The following is a 24,205-nucleotide window of genomic DNA, read 5'->3' on the forward strand; positions in this document are numbered from 1 at the left end:
GTCGTTCCCATACCGTGTCAAGAGTTATCCAGAAGGAGAAGGAAGCTTGGACGGTATCGTGAAAGTACGAAGCTAATGGATGAAGAGAGCACACATATGCAAGCACTGTGTCGTTCCCATACCGTGTCAAGAGTTATCCAGAAGGAGAAGGAAGCTTGGACGGTATCGTGAAAGTACGAAGCTAATGGATGAAGAGAGCACACATATGCAAGCACTGTGTCGTTCCCATACCGTGTCAAGAGTTATCCAGAAGGAGAAGGAAGCTTGGACGGTATCGTGAAAGTACGAAGCTAATGGATGAAGAGAGCACACATATGCAAGCACTGTGTCGTTCCCATACCGTGTCAAGAGTTATCCAGAAGGAGAAGGAAGCTTGGACGGTATCGTGAAAGTACGAAGCTAATGGATGAAGAGAGCACACATATGCAAGCACTGTGTCGTTCCCATACCGTGTCAAGAGTTATCCAGAAGGAGAAGGAAGCTTGGACGGTATCGTGAAAGTACGAAGCTAATGGATGAAGAGAACACACATATGCAAGCACTGTGTCGTTCCCATACCGTGTCAAGAGTTATCCAGAAGGAGAAGGAAGCTTGGACGGTATCGTGAAAGTACGAAGCTAATGGATGAAGAGAGCACACATATGCAAGCACTGTGTCGTTCCCATACCGTGTCAAGAGTTATCCAGAAGGAGACGGAAGCTTGGACGGTATCGTGAAAGTACGAAGCTAATGGATGAAGAGAGCACACATATGCAAGCACTGTGTCGTTCCCATACCGTGTCAAGAGTTATCCAGAAGGAGAAGGAAGCTTGGACGGTATCGTGAAAGTACGAAGCTAATGGATGAAGAGAGCACACATATGCAAGCACTGTGTCGTTCCCATACCGTGTCAAGAGTTATCCAGAAGGAGATGGAAGCTTGGACGGTATCGTGAAAGTACGAAGCTAATGGATGAAGAGAGCACACATATGCAAGCACTGTGTCGTTCCCATACCGTGTCAAGAGTTATCCAGAAGGAGAAGGAAGCTTGGACGGTATCGTGAAAGTACGAAGCTAATGGATGAAGAGAGCACACATATGCAAGCACTGTGTCGTTCCCATACCGTGTCAAGAGTTATCCAGAAGGAGAAGGAAGCTTGGACGGTATCGTGAAAGTACGAAGCTAATGGATGAAGAGAGCACACATATGCAAGCACTGTGTCGTTCCCATACCGTGTCAAGAGTTATCCAGAAGGAGAAGGAAGCTTGGACGGTATCGTGAAAGTACGAAGCTAATGGATGAAGAGAGCACACATATGCAAGCACTGTGTCGTTCCCATACCGTGTCAAGAGTTATCCAGAAGGAGAAGGAAGCTTGGACGGTATCGTGAAAGTACGAAGCTAATGGATGAAGAGAGCACACATATGCAAGCACTGTGTCGTTCCCATACCGTGTCAAGAGTTATCCAGAAGGAGAAGGAAGCTTGGACGGTATCGTGAAAGTACGAAGCTAATGGATGAAGAGAACACACATATGCAAGCACTGTGTCGTTCCCATACCGTGTCAAGAGTTATCCAGAAGGAGAAGGAAGCTTGGACGGTATCGTGAAAGTACGAAGCTAATGGATGAAGAGAGCACACATATGCAAGCACTGTGTCGTTCCCATACCGTGTCAAGAGTTATCCAGAAGGAGACGGAAGCTTGGACGGTATCGTGAAAGTACGAAGCTAATGGATGAAGAGAGCACACATATGCAAGCACTGTGTCGTTCCCATACCGTGTCAAGAGTTATCCAGAAGGAGAAGGAAGCTTGGACGGTATCGTGAAAGTACGAAGCTAATGGATGAAGAGAGCACACATATGCAAGCACTGTGTCGTTCCCATACCGTGTCAAGAGTTATCCAGAAGGAGATGGAAGCTTGGACGGTATCGTGAAAGTACGAAGCTAATGGATGAAGAGAACACACATATGCAAGCACTGTGTCGTTCCCATACCGTGTCAAGAGTTATCCAGAAGGAGAAGGAAGCTTGGACGGTATCGTGAAAGTACGAAGCTAATGGATGAAGAGAGCACACATATGCAAGCACTGTGTCGTTCCCATACCGTGTCAAGAGTTATCCAGAAGGAGACGGAAGCTTGGACGGTATCGTGAAACTACGAAGCTAATGGATGAAGAGAGCACACATATGCAAGCACTGTGTCGTTCCCATACCGTGTCAAGAGTTATCCAGAAGGAGACGGAAGCTTGGACGGTATCGTGAAAGTACGAAGCTAATGGATGAAGAGAGCACACATATGCAAGCACTGTGTCGTTCCCATACCGTGTCAAGAGTTATCCAGAAGGAGAAGGAAGCTTGGACGGTATCGTGAAAGTACGAAGCTAATGGATGAAGAGAGCACACATATGCAAGCACTGTGTCGTTCCCATACCGTGTCAAGAGTTATCCAGAAGGAGATGGAAGCTTGGACGGTATCGTGAAAGTACGAAGCTAATGGATGAAGAGAGCACACATATGCAAGCACTGTGTCGTTCCCATACCGTGTCAAGAGTTATCCAGAAGGAGAAGGAAGCTTGGACGGTATCGTGAAAGTACGAAGCTAATGGATGAAGAGAACACACATATGCAAGCACTGTGTCGTTCCCATACCGTGTCAAGAGTTATCCAGAAGGAGAAGGAAGCTTGGACGGTATCGTGAAAGTACGAAGCTAATGGATGAAGAGAACACACATATGCAAGCACTGTGTCGTTCCCATACCGTGTCAAGAGTTATCCGGGAGGAGATGGAAGCTTGGACGGTATCGTGAAAGTACGAAGCTAATGGATGAAGAGAGCACACATATGCAAGCACCGTGTCGTTCCCATACCGTGTCAAGAGTTATCCAGGAGGAGATGGAAGCTTGGACGGTATCGTGAAAGTATGAAGCTAATGGATGAAGAGAACACACATATGCAAGCACTGTGTCGTTCCCATACCGTGTCAAGAGTTATCCAGGAGGAGATGGAAGCTTGGACGGTATCGTGAAAGTACGAAGCGAATGGATGAAGAGAACACACATATGCAAGCACTGTGTCGTTCCCATACCGTGTCAAGAGTTATCCGGGAGGAGATGGAAGCTTGGACGGTATCGTGAAAGTACGAAGCGAATGGATGAAGAGAACACACATATGCAAGCACTGTGTCGTTCCCATACCGTGTCAAGAGTTATCCAGAAGGAGAAGGAAGCTTGGACGGTATCGTGAAAGTACGAAGCGAATGGATGAAGAGAACACACATATGCAAGCACTGTGTCGTTCCCATACCGTGTCAAGAGTTATCCGGGAGGAGATGGAAGCTTGGACGGTATCGTGAAAGTACGAAGCTAATGGATGAAGAGAGCACACATATGCAAGCACCGTGTCGTTCCCATACCGTGTCAAGAGTTATCCAGGAGGAGATGGAAGCTTGGACGGTATCGTGAAAGTATGAAGCTAATGGATGAAGAGAACACACATATGCACGCACTGTGTCGTTCCCATACCGTGTCAAGAGTTATCCAGAAGGAGAAGGAAGCTTGGACGGTATCGTGAAAGTACGAAGCTAATGGATGAAGAGAACACACATATGCAAGCACTGTGTCGTTCCCATACCGTGTCAAGAGTTATCCAGAAGGAGAAGGAAGCTTGGACGGTATCGTGAAACTACGAAGCTAATGGATGAAGAGAACACACATATGCAAGCACTGTGTCGTTCCCATACCGTGTCAAGAGTTATCCAGAAGGAGAAGGAAGCTTGGACGGTATCGTGAAACTACGAAGCTAATGGATGAAGAGAACACACATATGCAAGCACCGTGTCGTTCCCATACCGTGTCAAGAGTTATCCAGGAGGAGATGGAAGCTTGGACGGTATCGTGAAAGTACGAAGCTAATGGATGAACAGAACACACATATGCAAGCACTGTGTCGTTCCCATACCGTGTCAAGAGTTATGCGAAAGGAGATGGAAGCTTGGACGGTATCGTGAAAGTACGAAGCTAAAGGATGAAGAGAACACACATATGCAAGCACCGTGTCATTCCCATACCGTGTCAAGAGTTATCCAGAAGGAGAAGGAAGCTTGGACGGTATCGTGAAAGTACGAAGCTAATGGATGAAGAGAACACACATATGCAAGCACTGTGTCGTTCCCATACCGTGTCAAGAGTTATCCAGAAGGAGAAGGAAGCTTGGACGGTATCGTGAAACTACGAAGCTAATGGATGAAGAGAACACACATATGCAAGCACTGTGTCGTTCCCATACCGTGTCAAGAGTTATCCGGGAAGAGACGGAAGCTTGGACGGTATCGTGGAAGTATGAAGCTAATGGATGTAGAGAACACAGATATGCAAGCACTGTGTCGTTCCCATACCGTGTCAAGAGTTATCCAGAAGGAGAAGGAAGCTTGGACGGTATCGTGAAAGTACGAAGCTAATGGATGAAGAGAACACACATATGCAAGCACCGTGTCGTTCCCATACCGTGTCAAGAGTTATCCAGAAGGAGAAGGAAGCTTGGACGGTATCGTGAAAGTACGAAGCTAATGGATGAAGAGAACACACATATGCAAGCACCGTGTCGTTCCCATACCGTGTCAAGAGTTATCCAGAAGGAGAAGGAAGCTTGGACGGTATCGTGAAAGTACGAAGCTAATGGATGAAGAGAACACACATATGCAAGCACTGTGTCGTTCCCATACCGTGTCAAGAGTTATCCAGGAGGAGATGGAAGCTTGGACGGTATCGTGAAAGTATGAAGCTAATGGATGAAGAGAACACACATATGCAAGCACTGTGTCGTTCCCATACCGTGTCAAGAGTTATCCAGAAGGAGAAGGAAGCTTGGACGGTATCGTGAAAGTACGAAGCTAATGGATGAAGAGAACACACATATGCAAGCACTGTGTCGTTCCCATACCGTGTCAAGAGTTATCCGGGAGGAGATGGAAGCTTGGACGGTATCCTGAAAGTACGAAGCTAATGGATGAAGAGAACACACATATGCAAGCACCGTGTCATTCCCATACCGTGTCAAGAGTTATCCAGAAGGAGAAGGAAGCTTGGACGGTATCGTGAAAGTACGAAGCTAATGGATGAAGAGAACACACATATGCAAGCACTGTGTCGTTCCCATACCGTGTCAAAAGTTATCCAGAAGGAGAAGGAAGCTTGGACGGTATCGTGAAACTACGAAGCTAATGGATGAAGAGAACACACATATGCAAGCACTGTGTCGTTCCCATACCGTGTCAAGAGTTATCCGGGAGGAGACGGAAGCTTGGACGGTATCGTGGAAGTATGAAGCTAATGGATGAAGAGAACACACATATGCAAGCACTGTGTCGTTCCCATACCGTGTCAAGAGTTATCCAGAAGGAGAAGGAAGCTTGGACGGTATCGTGAAAGTATGAAGCTAATGGATGAAGAGAACACACGTATGCAAGCACCGCGTCGTTCCCATACCGTGTCAAGAGTTATCCAGAAGGAGAAGGAAGCTTGGACGGTATCGTGAAAGTATGAAGCTAATGGATGAAGAGAACACACGTATGCAAGCACCGCGTCGTTCCCATACCGTGTCAAGAGTTATCCAGAAGGAGAAGGAAGCTTGGACGGTATCGTGAAACTACGAAGCTAATGGATGAAGAGAACACACATATGCAAGCACTGTGTCGTTCCCATACCGTGTCAAGAGTTATCCGGGAGGAGATGGAAGCTTGGACGGTATCGTGAAAGTACGAAGCTAATGGATGAAGAGAGCACACATATGCAAGCACCGTGTCGTTCCCATACCGTGTCAAGAGTTATCCAGGAGGAGATGGAAGCTTGGACGGTATCGTGAAAGTATGAAGCTAATGGATGAAGAGAACACACATATGCAAGCACTGTGTCGTTCCCATACCGTGTCAAGAGTTATCCAGGAGGAGATGGAAGCTTGGACGGTATCGTGAAAGTACGAAGCGAATGGATGAAGAGAACACACATATGCAAGCACTGTGTCGTTCCCATACCGTGTCAAGAGTTATCCGGGAGGAGATGGAAGCTTGGACGGTATCGTGAAAGTACGAAGCGAATGGATGAAGAGAACACACATATGCAAGCACTGTGTCGTTCCCATACCGTGTCAAGAGTTATCCAGAAGGAGAAGGAAGCTTGGACGGTATCGTGAAAGTACGAAGCGAATGGATGAAGAGAACACACATATGCAAGCACTGTGTCGTTCCCATACCGTGTCAAGAGTTATCCGGGAGGAGATGGAAGCTTGGACGGTATCGTGAAAGTACGAAGCTAATGGATGAAGAGAGCACACATATGCAAGCACGGTGTCGTTCCCATACCGTGTCAAGAGTTATCCAGGAGGAGATGGAAGCTTGGACGGTATCGTGAAAGTATGAAGCTAATGGATGAAGAGAACACACATATGCACGCACTGTGTCGTTCCCATACCGTGTCAAGAGTTATCCAGAAGGAGAAGGAAGCTTGGACGGTATCGTGAAAGTACGAAGCTAATGGATGAAGAGAACACACATATGCAAGCACTGTGTCGTTCCCATACCGTGTCAAGAGTTATCCAGAAGGAGAAGGAAGCTTGGACGGTATCGTGAAACTACGAAGCTAATGGATGAAGAGAACACACATATGCAAGCACTGTGTCGTTCCCATACCGTGTCAAGAGTTATCCAGAAGGAGAAGGAAGCTTGGACGGTATCGTGAAACTACGAAGCTAATGGATGAAGAGAACACACATATGCAAGCACCGTGTCGTTCCCATACCGTGTCAAGAGTTATCCAGGAGGAGATGGAAGCTTGGACGGTATCGTGAAAGTACGAAGCTAATGGATGAACAGAACACACATATGCAAGCACTGTGTCGTTCCCATACCGTGTCAAGAGTTATGCGAAAGGAGATGGAAGCTTGGACGGTATCGTGAAAGTACGAAGCTAAAGGATGAAGAGAACACACATATGCAAGCACCGTGTCATTCCCATACCGTGTCAAGAGTTATCCAGAAGGAGAAGGAAGCTTGGACGGTATCGTGAAAGTACGAAGCTAATGGATGAAGAGAACACACATATGCAAGCACTGTGTCGTTCCCATACCGTGTCAAGAGTTATCCAGAAGGAGAAGGAAGCTTGGACGGTATCGTGAAACTACGAAGCTAATGGATGAAGAGAACACACATATGCAAGCACTGTGTCGTTCCCATACCGTGTCAAGAGTTATCCGGGAAGAGACGGAAGCTTGGACGGTATCGTGGAAGTATGAAGCTAATGGATGTAGAGAACACAGATATGCAAGCACTGTGTCGTTCCCATACCGTGTCAAGAGTTATCCAGAAGGAGAAGGAAGCTTGGACGGTATCGTGAAAGTACGAAGCTAATGGATGAAGAGAACACACATATGCAAGCACCGTGTCGTTCCCATACCGTGTCAAGAGTTATCCAGAAGGAGAAGGAAGCTTGGACGGTATCGTGAAAGTACGAAGCTAATGGATGAAGAGAACACACATATGCAAGCACCGTGTCGTTCCCATACCGTGTCAAGAGTTATCCAGAAGGAGAAGGAAGCTTGGACGGTATCGTGAAAGTACGAAGCTAATGGATGAAGAGAACACACATATGCAAGCACTGTGTCGTTCCCATACCGTGTCAAGAGTTATCCAGGAGGAGATGGAAGCTTGGACGGTATCGTGAAAGTATGAAGCTAATGGATGAAGAGAACACACATATGCAAGCACTGTGTCGTTCCCATACCGTGTCAAGAGTTATCCAGAAGGAGAAGGAAGCTTGGACGGTATCGTGAAAGTACGAAGCTAATGGATGAAGAGAACACACATATGCAAGCACTGTGTCGTTCCCATACCGTGTCAAGAGTTATCCGGGAGGAGATGGAAGCTTGGACGGTATCCTGAAAGTACGAAGCTAATGGATGAAGAGAACACACATATGCAAGCACCGTGTCATTCCCATACCGTGTCAAGAGTTATCCAGAAGGAGAAGGAAGCTTGGACGGTATCGTGAAAGTACGAAGCTAATGGATGAAGAGAACACACATATGCAAGCACTGTGTCGTTCCCATACCGTGTCAAAAGTTATCCAGAAGGAGAAGGAAGCTTGGACGGTATCGTGAAACTACGAAGCTAATGGATGAAGAGAACACACATATGCAAGCACTGTGTCGTTCCCATACCGTGTCAAGAGTTATCCGGGAGGAGACGGAAGCTTGGACGGTATCGTGGAAGTATGAAGCTAATGGATGAAGAGAACACACATATGCAAGCACTGTGTCGTTCCCATACCGTGTCAAGAGTTATCCAGAAGGAGAAGGAAGCTTGGACGGTATCGTGAAAGTATGAAGCTAATGGATGAAGAGAACACACGTATGCAAGCACCGCGTCGTTCCCATACCGTGTCAAGAGTTATCCAGAAGGAGAAGGAAGCTTGGACGGTATCGTGAAAGTATGAAGCTAATGGATGAAGAGAACACACGTATGCAAGCACCGCGTCGTTCCCATACCGTGTCAAGAGTTATCCAGAAGGAGAAGGAAGCTTGGACGGTATCGTGAAACTACGAAGCTAATGGATGAAGAGAACACACATATGCAAGCACTGTGTCGTTCCCATACCGTGTCAAGAGTTATCGAGAAGGAGAAGGAAGCTTGGACGGTATCGTGAAACTACGAAGCTAATGGATGAAGAGAACACACATATGCAAGCACCGTGTCGTTCCCATACCGTGTCAAGAGTTATCCAGGAGGAGATGGAAGCTTGGACGGTATCGTGAAAGTATGAAGCTAATGGATGAAGAGAACACACATATGCAAGCACTGTGTCGTTCCCATACCGTGTCAAGAGTTATCCAGAAGGAGAAGGAAGCTTGGACGGTATCGTGAAAGTATGAAGCTAATGGATGAAGAGAACACAGATATGCAAGCACCGTGTCGTTCCCATACCGTGTCAAGAGTTATCCAGGAGGAGATGGAAGCTTGGACGGTATCGTGAAAGTACGAATCTAATGGATGAAGAGAACACACATATGCAAGCACAGTGTCATTCCCATACCGTGTCAAGAGTTATCCAGAAGGAGAAGGAAGCTTGGACGGTATCGTGAAAGTACGAAGCTAATGGATGAAGAGAACACACACATGCAAGCACTGTGTCGTTCCCATACCGTGTCAAGAGTTATCCAGAAGGAGAAGGAAACTTGGACGGTATCGTGAAAGTACGAAGCTAATGGATGAAGAGAACACACACATGCAAGCACTGTGTCGTTCCCATACCGTGTCAAGAGTTATCCAGAAGGAGACGGAAGCTTGGACGGTATCGTGAAACTACGAAGCTAGTGGATGAAGAGAACACACATATGCAAGCACTGTGTCGTTCCCATACCGTGTCAAGAGTTATCCGGGAGGAGACGGAAGCTTGGAGGGTATCGTGGAAGTACGAAGCTAATGGATGAAGAGAACACACATATGCAAGCACTGTGTCGTTCCCATACCGTGTCAAGAGTTATCCGGGAGGAGACGGAAGCTTGGACGGTATCGTGAAAGTACGAAGCTAACGGATGAAGAGAACACACATATGCAAGCACCGTGTCGTTCCCATACCGTGTCAAGAGTTATCCAGAAGGAGAAGGAAGCTTGGACGGTATCGTGAAAGTATGAAGCTAATGGATGAAGAGAACACACATATGCAACACCATGTCGTTCCCATACCGCGCAAAAATTGAACAAAAGGCACGGAGGAACGGCATACAAAACTTCAGCTTGGACGGTAACATGAATCTGGATAGCTAATGGGCGGTATCATGAAACAACTAAGCTAATGGACGGAGACAACACACATATGCTAAATCATGTCGTTCCCATGCCGCGCAAAAATTGAACGAAAGGCACGGAGGAACGGCATACAAAACTTCAGCTTGGACAGTAACATGAATCTGGATAGCTAATGAGCGGTATCATGAAACAACTAAGCTAATGGACGGAGACAACACACATATGCTAAATCATGTCGTTCCCATGCCGCGCGAAAATTGAACGAAAGGCACGGAGGAACGGCAAACAAAACGTTGACTTGGACAGTAAAATGAAAGTGGAGGGGTAATGGGCGGTATCATGAAACAACTAAGCTAATGGACGGAGATAGCACACATATGATACACCATGTCGTTCCCATGCCGCGCAAAAATTGAACGGAAGGCGCGGGAGGAACGGCAAACAAAACGTCGACTTGGACAGTAAAATGAAACTGGAGAGGTAATCGGCGGTATCACGAAAAAGCTAATGAACAGAGAGAACGCACATATCTAACACCATGTCGTTCCTACGCCGCGCAAAAATTGAACGAAAGGCACGGGAGGAACGGCAAACAGAACGTCAGCTTGGTTAGTATCATGAAACATCGACAAAACACTTGCGTTGCATTTTGAGGTGAGCGCGCGGGTATCAGTGAGAACGTAAGAAACAACTATACAATGTAAGAGCACACCGAAAAAGATTTTCACGCGCTTGCTGTTGCTGCAGGCTTAATGCTTTCTCATTTTTTCGCTTTCTTCGTCTTCGGTGCCTTCTGGGCTTTCTCCCTAATTGCCTCAAGGATGTAGTCAGGGTCCCTGATGGGCATGCTTCGACTTTGTCGGGGATCAACGATTTCTGGAAGCAGACAGTAGCGGTAAAACTTCTGGAGCTGTGGGAGCATCTGAGTTTCCCAGAACTGATCGTCTCGAGCGATTTTCTCGATGGAGATGTCGCTTCCCGTCCATATAACGAAGAGGCAAAACTGACGCCCTGTGATGTGCAGTTGTCCTTGAACTTGGTACCAGAAGTTGTGCGTCCTGATGAGACTGAAACGTCCATCTGTTTCCGTGACACACTTGATCTTCTTCTGCTTGACTCCCTCCAACACAGTGAGGCCACGGGCTGTGTAAGAAGACTTAACCTCAACCAGGCTGTCGTCATTCACCAGCCCATCAGGGCTTGCTCCAAGGTATGGGTGCTCCCGATCAACGAAAAGCCCACACTTTTCTACAGAAACTCCCATGTCAGCCTCGAGCCTTCTTAGAGCCAGAGGCTCTTGATCGTTGCCATACTGTGTTGCTGGTGAACTGAATTCCTTGTAGAGAAGCCCTACCACCGTCTTTGCGCAGCTTGTTGTTGGCTTCATCTTACAAACCTTGCCGAAGGAGGAAGCAGTCAGTCGCTTTTTCCGCTCCTCTTTCCATCTCGGGCATGCGGCCTGTCCCTGAGTGGCCCGTTCGAGCTCCGATCTACCCTCATCCGACAGACGAAGAGACTCCAGAAATACCTGACAAGTGTGCTGGAACGTCTCTGGTTCTATGTCTGGTTGCTGTGCCTGAGGGCCATAATCTGCGTCAGGCCCACAACGCCTAGAGGAAGATGCCATGATCAGGCAGCGTCTTGCACGAGGCTGCTGCAACAGCTTTCGCTTCTTTCTCGCAGCCCGACGCGATGCCAGCGCCATCTGATACACCTTCGTGTATTTTCCGGGACTCTTCTTGCACACAGATTTGTGAACTGCTCGGTGATACCCTCCTGGCGAATTGAAAGCGACAGAGGCTCCAAGGCAACGCAGTCGGTACGACCCCCTTTGCGAGTAGTTAATACGCTTGCCGCCAACAAACTTCGCCACCAGAGAGTTCACATGCTCTGCTGAGTTGTTGTCAACGTCCAGGATCAGGCTGCTGGCATTGTTGGCAACACGATTTGCTGCAATCGCGACCTCATCGTACAAGCCACATCGCTTCAGTTCAGGCACATGATTCACTTCTCCTGGCTTTGGGCCCTTGCAAAAGTATGGGGCACAATTGTCGTGCTGCCCAAACACGTCACTTGGCCCATTTCGAATGTCCCTTGCCAAGTCCTCGGTTTTTGCACGCAAAGGACGATCCTCACCTGCTGCTCTCGCTTTGATGGCCGTGGCTACACCAAACCTCAGACGAACTGAACTCTGCAGGACGAGGTTCCTCAATGCTGCCGGGACTGGTGTCGACCTCTTTCTCTGAGCTACCTCTCTAAGGTGTCCACTGTAGTTACGGAGGATGTGATTCCTGCATTCAATCTTTTGGACCACCTGGTTTCCGTATGGAGCCGCTTCCAAGATTGCCCTATATGTGCTGGAATCACCATCTGCCATGAGACGAGTGTATTTGACGCCATGCATCACGACGCTTTGACGGAAACCTTCAACAATTATGTCCTTCTCCATGCCCGTTGAGCTCCCCTGCCAGTTCTTGAAGCACCTGTGGTCTGGCGGCGTTTCTCCGGGCTTCGTTCTTGCGCACATTATGCAAAACTTGTTCCTGACGCCAAGGAACAGGACTTTCTGGGTGCTGTGGCCAACAATAGCTGCCTGCATGAAAAAAAAAAAAAAAAAGGTGAATAATTGTAATAAGTGATTGCCGCGCGGTCGGATCATGTAGGCTAATCGCACAGTGCTACAAGACAATTCGAGCATTGTTAAAACGCTGTTTAGCTAAGTAAGATAGTTATCTTTCCTGGTCTCTAGAATCGTCATGCTTTATTTATTAAGTTGTAAAACCGGGTGTTTTTTCTAGTTGCACCAAATGTATAACATGATAAATAAAGAAAGAAAAGTGGCATTAGGGACTCTTTAAAAGAAACGACTTGGGGGTAACTAAGAACAAGGTTGTTGGTAGAATTATGCGGCTAATTAACGGAGATATTTACTTAACATTTTAATTAACTTTTAATTATTGACTTTAGAGGGCATATTGCAGTTACGAAATTGAAGCTCAACCTCCGTGTGCTCCAACCGCATGCTGAAATTAACACAGAAAAAATCGCTGCAGGTGCTACCGGACAAATTATTCGATAACGCTGTCATACCTTTCCCATAGAGTTACGGTTTGCAGTGGTGTAATAGTTTGCCCGGTAGCACCCGCAGAGATTTTTTGTGAGCTTATTTCAGCGTGGAGTTGGAGCCTACGGAGGTTGGGCTTCAATTCCATATCTGCAATATGCCCTCTAAAATCAATAATTACAAAGTTAATTAAAATGCTAATAAATTAAAACAATTCTAAGTCCTTGTTAAATAGCCACCTGACTGCACAAAAACCTTGTTCCGACAGTCGGTTACAAGTCAAGAAGGTAGGAGAAGCTCCTCCCATAAGCGTGATGCGCCCGTTTCAAATCCATCCGCAGTTGAAAGAATAGTTCACTGGACACGCCCCTTGTTCCGCTTCAATGAATAGATATCGGCTACAGAGTGATGTCAACTAGGGAGCCGTCATGTGCGCTTTGCTAGGGTGATACCACCCTTTGTAATACCACTCGCCGACAAACCAGCAGCCATTTTGGTTCTCGACGATAATCCGTGGGGCTTATAACCCTCCTGGAAACGAGCACCTTATCTCACAAGTTCGGAGCAGCGTTGTGGAACCCACGGAGGGAGGATTAGCATTTTGCCCCTCGGATGGGAGGACCGATGGACACAAAGGCCACTTTCCGGCGCACGGGGAAACAATGAGGAACAAAATGGCGGTGGAAGAGGGTGTGGGAAAGAGAAACAGGCAGTTGGCATCACTCTATGCGAAGCGCACACGAAGGCACCCTAATGCCAACTTTTGACCTTTGTATTTCTCGGAGAGGGAACCGAACCCCTCAAAGGGACATTTGTATCCATCGGAGGGGAACCTAACCCCCCAAAGTCGTTTTTGATCCCATCGGGGGGTGGGAGTTCTAATCTACCTCTTGTGGCTTTCACAATGCTAAGTCGAAGTCGAAAGATAAAGCAAATATTCACAGGAAGGCAAAACCCTCTCTCACGACGTCTCGGAAACAATGAGACGTGATTGGATGCGGAGGTGGTATTTGCCGCTACCTTCTTGACCTGTAACTTACTATACTGACACCCAAGTCGGGTAAGGTAATGACAAAATTAAAAGCATACTAACCAGGCACGTAGCCAGGATTTTGTTTCGGGGGGGGGGGGGGGGGGGGAGAGCCCATGACAAAATGCTGTATGAGAAGGAGGGAGGGGAGAGAAGGGGGCCTCAGCAAAATGAAAGATTGCCCCCCCCCCCCCCCCTTTCCGGGCTACGTGCCTGGTCCTAATGCTACTCTTCTTTTCCTTATTTTTCATGAAATACGTTTGGTGCAACTAAAAATACACCCGGTATATTTACCCTATAGCACGATTCTTTCTCATTCAGGCAGCGTTACAAACAATTAGAATAAATAATATATAAGGCGTTTTTGGAAAGGTCCATAGAACTTTCCAATAAACGCCTTCTACGAGCTGTCATCTCTCCTTACTAGACTATGGGACGCCTTCTAAGCATGCGTAGTAGCTCTCCTCCGCGAAATATCACACGCTGCGCCTGGGCTGCGTGCGATATTGCGCAGGCACGCAAGCACGCGAAAACGCGCACTTTCATGCGCGCACATGGACACGCATGCAGGCAGCGACATGCACGCACATGCAGGTACGCGTACGCAAGGCCACGCACGTACACACACATGGGCACAGGCATGTACACGCCCGCGCGTGCAGGCGCAACACGCACGTTTAATTATGCGCACGCAAACACGCACGACCACGCGTGCGAACGTAAGCCCAAGTACATACGCGCCCACTCAAGCACGCACGCGCCAGCACACACGCACGAAGTAGGCCCGCATACGCATGCGCGAACACAGGTACGCGGATGTACGCGCACGCACGTGCAAGCACGGATGCGCATTCACGTACGCACGGACAAGCCCGTGCACACGCACGCATTCGCACATATGAAGGCACACGCCCACGCGTGTAAAAACCCACGCACATGCACGTATAATAATGTGAACACAGACAAGCGCGACGCGCGCATTTTAATTAACTTTTAATTCACGCGTAGGCAGGCAAACACGCATGTACAAGCACGCACAAAAAATCTTGCGCGTGCACGCGCACACGCAGACACGGACGCGCACTTACGTACGCAGGCGCGAGCACGAACATGCATGCACATAATAGAAAAATTCGACGAAACGTCATAAGGTGTATCGATGAAACGAACGCCGGCTATTTCCGACGGAAGGATTTATCGATGCAAAAGTGCATCTTCGAAGAAACGAGCTGTCTATGAAACGTCATTCGACGAACTGATTGCATGGCACCGCGTATATTCGGAATGTACTACATAAAACAGAGGTCACTAAAACAGGCACACAAGAAGCAAAACTGTTTTCAATGCTTCGTGAGAAATCGTCGGACCCCAGTTGCCGAAACAAATCTTGCATTCACAGAAACACAAATACAATAAAGCGGCATTCTAACCACGGTCATCTCCTCATAAAAATAAACTACGCATTGTCAAATGCTCAGCCTCCGCCCAAATGTCGCCTAGCGACAGAGACTGAGCGTTCGACAATATATAATGTATTTTCGCGGCGAGAAAAAAATGCTTCGGATTTCTATCGAACGCACTCTAAAAAAATGCATATTATATCCTGCTAAAGTTGAGGCTTGGGCGAGTTGGTACATACTTCGGAAATTAAAAACAGCGCGGAAAGACAAGGACCAGACAAAGAAGTGACACGGACGTAGCGCTGCGCTACGTCCGTGTCACTTCTTTGTCTGGTCCTCGTCTTTCCGCGCTGTTTTTAATTTCCGAGGCATATTATATCTATGATCAAAATTTGCATCCCTCTGAGAGGAAGAAATGTAGTACTTACCATGCCAGAAGGAGCGTCGTATTTGTTCTTGTAAGATCGCTTTGACCATGCACCGTCCGCAACGACGGTCACAAGCGGACAGCCTTCGGCATCGATCTCGCCAGATTCCCTCGCGCGCCTCGCTTCTTCAACTCCGGCCTGTTGCATGGCTTGCCAAGCGGCATCTTCAACACCCCGAGTCAATTCCTTCTCGCAGTTCGCAAAGGTCTTCCTGGACATCGCCGGCACGTTCATTGAAGCTAAAAGCTCTGCCAAGTTCGATAACCCGCAACCAACGGAAATTATTAATTTTTACTAATTACTAATTACTAATTTAGGGCGTCGCGGGGGGGCTTGGGGTCCGGTCTTGCCTCTCTCCGTCCTACTCGATTGCGGGTGTGAACTGTGCTCTAATCTAAACTGGCGCAAACTTTCAGCTTTCTCACCCTGTATTTAGCTTCATTGTCATTATTTTATTTCCTTGTCGCATCTTATTTTAGTTTTGTGGACGTCATTTTGTGACTCTTATGTACACGGCGGCAGGCAAGCAGGCGCACAGGCGTAAGGGTTTTAACCTCTCTGCTTCGCCTTGCACGCTGCCGTGTACGTGCCTGATCTGTGCAAAATAAATCAAATCAAATCAAATCAAATTATTCCCGAGACCGCGGCAGTGTTCACGTCCATGCGAGACTTTGCTTCCGCTGTGTGAGGAAGTACCTCAGACTCAATCACAGCCTTTTTGTTGCACATCTTGCAAACGAACGTGAAGGAACTGTGCAGCCCGCGTCTCTGTTCGGACACGAACGCCATGTCTGCGAACGAGCAAGAGAATGGGGCATGGTCGCAAGCTCCTTGTACCGACCGAAACAAATGACCGATGTCGACAACGCGACGACCCTCCAAAACGGACGTGGATGCTTGCACTTGTTCTGAAGGTCGGATCACATCTTCATCCACACAGAAGCCTATTCGTTCTGAAGAACCGCCTGGTTCCCCTGCAGGTTCTACCTGTTCGTCAAGAGCGAACGGCGAGTCTTCCGCGGTCGCAGCACCAGCATCGCCTGGATTTCTCTCACAAACTGAACCACGAGCGCTACGACACGATGACTCAACCTCACCTGAAACCTCACCATCCGTATTTTCAGCAGAGGGTCGCTTACGAGCAAACTCTATTTGCGACTTCGAGACCTTTCGCTTGCCATATTTATACCTCTTTGGACCGATAGCTGCGACAACGGCCTTTGAAAACACGCACAGCTATCCGCCTGACACCCACTCCGAAGAACAAAACAACTCTGACTGGACGGGTCTTGCCGTCTCTGGACCACCACAAGCGCGTTACTGAAGAACGCATGCGCGCGGAGTAATACAAAATCTGAGCAGCCTGCGTGGCGGAACCGTGGCGCCCTCACGCGCCGCTCTTCGAACTAGTCGTGACCGTCGAAACAAGGAAAATCAAGCCACATCACCTTGGTTCAGTTTTTTCGACGTAGTTACAGAACGGATGTACTTACAGCTATAATTCGAATATAATTGAATTCCGTGTTAAATTCCGCAGATATTCCACCAGAAACATTTGTAGTTCGAAGTTCACAGGTTTTTAAAAACGCGTTCTAACGTTAACACGTCAAAACAGCCGATTCCGACCGATTTCACGATTTAATATAAAATATAATAAAAATTTTTATGGAAAATATGCTCAGTGGGATATTTGGACGAAGAATCAATCTTTTTATAGCAAAAAAGTTTGAAAAAATCGGAGTTGCGGTTATTAAATGAGAATTTTCGTAAAATGGCAGAAAATCGCGTGTATTCTCTATGGGGCTTGGAGGAGCGCTCCCTCTTAAGGCCCGTTCACACTCTTGCGACCGAGTAAGACCGAGAGAAACCAGACCGGTTTTCAAGCCTCTTGCGATCTCTTAGGACCAGCTCCGCTGCAGCGGTTAGGTCCTAAGAAGTCGCAAAAGGCTTAAAAACCGGTCTGGTCTCTCTCGGTCTTACTCGGTCGCAAGAGTGTGAACGGCGGTTTAGAGCCGCGTAGTGGTGAGGAGAAAATAGTGGCCTATGCATGTCACGACATGTCACGTGAAAAGAAAAAAAAAATCGAAAGCAACGCATACAGCAACTAAACAGGAACTAACGCACACAAGAAACCCATCGCAAGCTACCACAAAGCAGGCAGACCGGGAGGTACCAAAAACCTAACAAACCCCCTCCCGACGCCTGCGTTTCCTTTCTGCATACCGAATGCAACAAACGAAGGCGCCTTTGAAGTAAGGTCGCCCACCCTTTAATACCTCCTCATGGTTACTTCCCTTATTACCCCCCCCACCCTCTCTTTGACTTCAGCGTGCGCCGCACCGGCTAAAAAACATGTTTCTCTTTCCCTCCACCTCCACCCTCTCTCTACCCCCACCCTCGCCTATCATCCTCAACCCTTCCAAGTTCCAACTCTGCGCGGTGACTGTCGCGACTGGAGACCGATGTCAAAATAAATGTACGCTGCCGGTTGGGGAAACGTGTCCAGGGGTAAGGTGTTCTAAAGGGGGTGGTGTGTAAAGCGGCGGGTGAAGCGCGGTGCCGGTTTTTGTTGATGCCGCAGGATGGCGCCGCGATCAGGGGCGCCATCAGCGCACCGTAGACGGACCAGGGAAACACTACGAAAGAAGACGCTGCGGCTGTTGTTGCTTATTTGTTTTGCAGCCTTTGGTAACTACGATCGGCCTAGCATCTCGCAGCTCAAAAGGTAAGGTAATGTTTGGCGTTTACACCATACTGATGGTTCTTTTTAGCATATATATAAAGCGGGTTTCGGTGCGTTAGCGCGAGCCTGCTGATATGTGCTCGATCCCACGCTGGCCGGTAATTACCGGATTGGGTGGAGAATGAAGAAACTGGAATAAATGGTACGTTCGATTATCAACGCCTATATAATTTTTCTCACCTTAGCATAGACGATGTTTCGTTTTTATTTGGGAACAGCGTGCGTACCTACGGCTGGCCCGTCAGAACGTCACTCGAGTACATTTTTGCGGTCGGAAGACTGGGCGAGTATTCCCGCTTTTCCGCTCCAACTAGGTATTCATCTGTTATTTACGCAACAAACCGGAGCCTACAGGGGCGTATGTCCAACTTTGCAAGGAGGCCAAGCTTCCACAGGTACCCATACGCTAGTTTAGCCAGCTCACTATTGAACTTCAACTGTGCAGTAAAAGGGGCAACTACATTTTGACTTCCCAGTCCAGTTGAGGTCAAGTGCCCGTGAGAAACGAATAATAGAGGCTGTAGAATCCAAGACAACTCCACATTAGAGGTTTAGTTTGAGCTCTATAGTTCCAATAGTGGCACTTGCCTAAACCAGTTTGGGGACCGCAAGCTCCGTTTATAGAAGGAAAATGCACAGAGAATAGTGCACTGTTATAATAGTAATAATGTTATCATGATAGTGCGACTGTCTCTAGTGCAAGAAAAAAAGCTTCATCAAAATTCCAAAACCGACAACATTTATTCACAAAACACGCCCAGGGTGTGTTCTTTCACAGAGCTACAGTGCAAGCGACTACCCTAGAGGACACTTGGCTTTTTCCTCTTGCATTTCTTTTCATTCTCAGTTTGGTTCTTTCCTTTCAGGAAAAAATGCACTCTCGTCATTGCATAAAACTTGACAATTGTCTGTGTCAAATCGACCGAATGCTCGCTGCAGCCTATGCTCGGAACCCGCCCGATGCCATGTACAATCTCTTTACCCACTTTTGCATGGAGCTTCACTTTGCTGAATGCACTTGTCAGCTTGTCTTCCAGTGTCTGAATGAGTCTGTACATGGGTTCGGACGGGTACAGGAGTCCCCCAAGATCCCACTCTATGCAGGTTTCTGCTGGCAGGTTGGAGGGCACGTCCTCCTTACTCACGAGACATAGCGACTTGCATGGCTCGCAGGAGCTTGGCGAAATTCGTTTTCTTGCTACATATCCTGCGACATAGTACACAAGGCGAGCATCGCTGTGTTGTGTGACGTATGCTAAATGGTCAACGACGACTTCGGCCGAGGCTGATAGCTCCTCCAAGTGGCAAGCTTCTTCGTCGTCATTCTGTAGAGCCTCCTCCATGGAAAGCAAGGACTCGAGCATGTCGGGTGCAATATCCCTCCCACAGGACTCCTGGCCAAGCCGTAGAACGCCAGACACCTGCAGTGTACACAAAAATTGGACAGAAACATCAATGCTTTGTTCTTTCTAACAGATTACATACAGATAAAATTTAAAATAAATGGTTCTGTACCTCATAATCACAATAAACTGGGCAGGCGTCGGGTGATCATTTGCTCCACACAATTGCCTTACGATGCCAAAGCACCTCTCCAGGCAGTCTTGGCTCAGGTGGCAGGTCATCAGAAAGGAAAACCCAACTTTTTCGGTCAGGTACCTGGAAATATTGTATCATTTCATTCATGCAACAACGGACATGTCAGACATTTTACAAGTATCGGCTACTGATCAATCCTGCATTCTTCCCACTTTTCACAGGTGCAGCATGCACATAATGCCACAAAATGTACCAATAAGAAACTTGGAGGAGCATTACAATTCCGCTAAGGAGGGCTATGGAACAAAAGCAATTCTCAAAACAAGGACTACATCAAGAGTGAGTTAATATATGACATAGCTTTGTAATTACATAAGGAGGTCTTTCGTAACGTGGAGGCTCACGCGGAGACCTGCCGTGCTCGTGCTGAGAAAACCCAGTCTTCTGGCGTGCACTTCCCATGCGTCAAGAAACTGCAGCACTCTTGTTCAGCATCAGCGCCTTTTCGCTGCCAGCTAGTCTGGAGGCACGGGGGAGAGTTACATTTATTTTCATACGCACAAGATAAAAATCTAAGTTCAAGACAACCACACCTGAGTGCTTGAGCTGAGAACCTTGATGTCATGACCTCAATGAGGTCGGCCATCAGAGTGCTAAAAACCTTGGTCGGCCTAAGGTTAGGGTATTGGGCTTCTATCTTCTCTTCATAGAAGGACATGACACGCACAACAAGCGGACTAAAAACCTGAAAAGTCAAGTCTACTCTCATCTTCTGAAAGCCGTCAGGAAAGATGTGAGCCCGAGTCGATTTGTGAGCCACTTTGAAGGTGACACTGTTGTTGTCACACTTCCATGTCGATGACACGTGTTCCCAGTGAGCCTGCAAAGCCAAGAATAGTGCAAGAATCAAGACAATTGCCATTACATCAAATCACATCTTGAGACACAATTAAGAGCAGCAGCAAATATTAAAAGAAAACAGTTGCATGCGTTACATACCCGTCCTTTATGCGTGTTGAACCCGTGCTTCATCATTAAGTTACGGACACACTTCACGAGGTGGGGAAAGTCAGACATAAAGTACAAAATCTTTGCTCGACATATGCGTGAAGAACGTTGCATTCCGCGGACTTGGATGGCCCATGAACGCCAAGGTCGTGCCACATGGCACGGTTCCAGGGTGCTCCATCTGAGAAGATGTAGTCCACATACAGTCCAACTTGTTCACAAAGCAGAGTTGCCTCAACCACAATCTTTGTCAGAAGCTTTGACTTAACATTGCTGGCAGAAGCAAAGACACCTACAAAGCAAGAAAAATATATGCACCTAAGCTGTCAAACTCGAAAAAAATTGCATTTAGTGAAAATGCTAATGCTACTAGCATGAACTCACCAATTATTTGCGTCCATTCGCCAATATATGGTTGAAACATCACCACAAGACCATGGTCCGCCCTAATATGCTTGTCTACTTCCTGAGAAAGCTGTCCGAGGTCGACAAAGCCTTCAATACGTGTAGAGGCAGTCATATCCAGGTGTGACGAAAGTTTAATTTCATCTATGACAAGGCCTCCATGTCGCTTCATGTCATCCATTCCTTGTAGCTTGATCTTGACTGAATTCCACAGCTGCTGACTGAAGCCATACGATGCCTTGAATTTCTGTGAATAAGTAATATTGGATAAGAACTTTCGCCTGATGTAAATAATTCCCGTACACAAACCTTAAAGTACTTGAAGAGGCAGACACGGCTTGGGAGCACCAGGATCTTATAACGCCTTGAATGCTCGTAGAGACGGGCACTTTTCACTCGTAGGATGATGCATTCCAAGAGCCGCTGTTTGCTGTAGCGGTACCCACGCAGGGATCTGCGCTGCGATGCTTCAAAGCAGGCCCGCACTACGAACTGCTCTTTCTGTGGAAGCTTTTTGGTATAAAAAAAAAACAAAAAAAAACAAAAAACAAAGAGATCCACAACTGCTATTCAATTTAGGCTGACAACCTTTATACACAAAACCAATCATTTTTGTGGAAATTGTAACGAAAGCATGCGATAAACTTTTCCCAATCTAACCTGTGCTTCAAGAGCCCCTTCATTGATGGAAACATTCTTTTCCTGGAGTAGTTTGAGACGGTCAAGTAACGAAAAAACCTTCTTGGTCCTCCGTCTCAGCCTTCACACAGCCTGTCTGAGTCTTTGTTTCGAAACGCTGACTGGATGTGCGGGCTGCTTTTTCATACGCCACAAGCGGGTCATTAGAAGGTTACTGCTGTATTTGCACGACAAACAACTTGATCCACCTGTGCCTGGAGGAGATATAGAACATAACAGTACAGGTATGTAGTATATAGATGTATTCTGCTCCAAGTAAAAACGAGTAACAAATTTATGGTTTGTGCATTCACAAACTAAGATGGCATATCTGTGGGTGCTGATCCGTAACAGTGTTTCGAGAGCAACTGCTGTCGTGATGCGATGCCCTTGGACTTCTGGTCCAATAGCTGGAACTCGGTGGTTCCCCCCAATGCCAACGCAAAGCGAAGTGTCTTCTGTGTAGTTAAGTGCTGCCTGAGCTTCCGATTCAACATTCTTTACCTTGTGAAGCAGCCCAGAGGAGAAAATGCTGCACCTCACAGACGGTCTTGTTGATTCGTGCTCAAAGACAACAATCTTGCTTAACTCGATAGATGGTGTTTTCGTTTTGTCAAACACAGTAGTTTGGTACGACACCACGCTGCCACTTTCAAGTGTCTGCTTGTGCCAGTGATGAGATGGGCAGCGCAAACGATGAGCAAAATCTCCCCTTGCAGGCACTGCAAGTGTTTCACGGTGAGGACATTGATGGGTCTTAGCTGGTACTTCAGAGCCGTCGAGTTCTTCATGATGGTGTTCTTGAGTCCCAGCCAGTTCTCCAGATCCGCTAGGGGAGACTTCATTTTGTGAACTGCAGTTTGCCTTTGCTGGCATAGCGTGGAGTTATGTAGTGATTCGCCTTTTTCTTGCTTTCGGGAGAGTCTTGTTGACGTACTTCGGAAGGTTAGGGAAAACAGTCGGAAATACATCTTCCGTCAGGGTAGAGATGTCACGTGGTATCAATACCTCTTGACCGTTTCTGAAAAAAGTCACACTTTTAGTTATCGAACAATTTCAAAAGTGCCGCAAAACATTCACGGCTGAGCTCTGTGATAGAAAGGAAACTACAATGCACGCAAGATCATTCGAAAGCAGCATGCCACAACTTCGTAAGTAATATCATTGTCTTATTATTTTTTTCTGGGCATAAGCGACATGGGCCGAAAGCGAGTAAAAAGCTTCAAAAATTATTTGGTGTGCATCCTTATGCCGATATTCGGAACGCCTCTTAATATGCAGAAAAATAAAATCAAAAGTGAGTAAATTTTTCCTAAGCTCCATGAAGTTGAAACCGACCTACAAAGGTAGCTAAAACAACCGCACGTGTAACTTACAGCACAGTACAGAGTACAGCTCACGAAATACCTGACATCGTGTTCGAGCTAAAAATCGAGGCTGCCTTGCTAGAAACGTCTCAGCTGAAGCTGTAGGAATGAAAGCACCACTCCCACTCATGAGTTTTCGAAGTTCTTTCTTTCAACCAGCGCGATTTCTGGCAAACCGGCTCAAATTACCGTCTCAGTGCAAGCGGCATCATAAACACCACTACTTGGAGAGCTCCAATTACGGTCAAAATCGCGTCGGCTATGCTACCTACTGCACCACTCCGCCCTTTAATCACGGTCTACCTCCCCAGCATCTCTGACCATCAACTCGGGAAGAAATAAGATACACCCACCTCTCGTCAAAATGCCTTTCGCATACAGCGGAGTTTGCTTCGAGTGGCTTGTCCGCCCTGGGGATTGCACGGGCCTACTTCTCGAACATCTCAGGATTGCTCGGCGCACGAAAAAGGGATACCTTATCTGCACACCCTTTGTAGCCTCCATCGCACCCTGGCACGAAACACCATCGTTGCGTTTTCTTTTTTGTGGTGGGGGGCATCCTCTCGCAAGAAAAAAACAATTAGTAAACAACGCGTCGGAAGCCTAGCACGTACTACGCAGCCGACGGCTCTGACGGCGCCCCTAGTTTCAGCGCCAAATTTTCCCCTAGCGGAATCAATGCCCAGGGGGACCCCGCCGTCCAGCGGGAAAGCGGCGCGCTTTTCACACCACCCCTTCTAATACACCCTACCAGGGGGGCTAAGCTC

The 24,205-nt window shown here is 47.4% G+C and overlaps 1 pseudogene; it reads right to left on the reverse strand.

Moving 5' to 3' along the window:
- Window positions 1-19,241: 19,241 nt before the first annotated feature.
- Window positions 19,242-23,970, reverse strand: LOC115332786 (annotated as a pseudogene).
- Between the last annotated feature and the right edge of the window lie 235 nt (window positions 23,971-24,205).

The sequence above is a fragment of the Ixodes scapularis genome, unplaced genomic scaffold, assembly GCF_016920785.2.
Source record: "Ixodes scapularis isolate PalLabHiFi unplaced genomic scaffold, ASM1692078v2 PGA_scaffold3__209_contigs__length_174095766, whole genome shotgun sequence".
NCBI lineage: Eukaryota > Metazoa > Arthropoda > Arachnida > Ixodida > Ixodidae > Ixodes > Ixodes scapularis.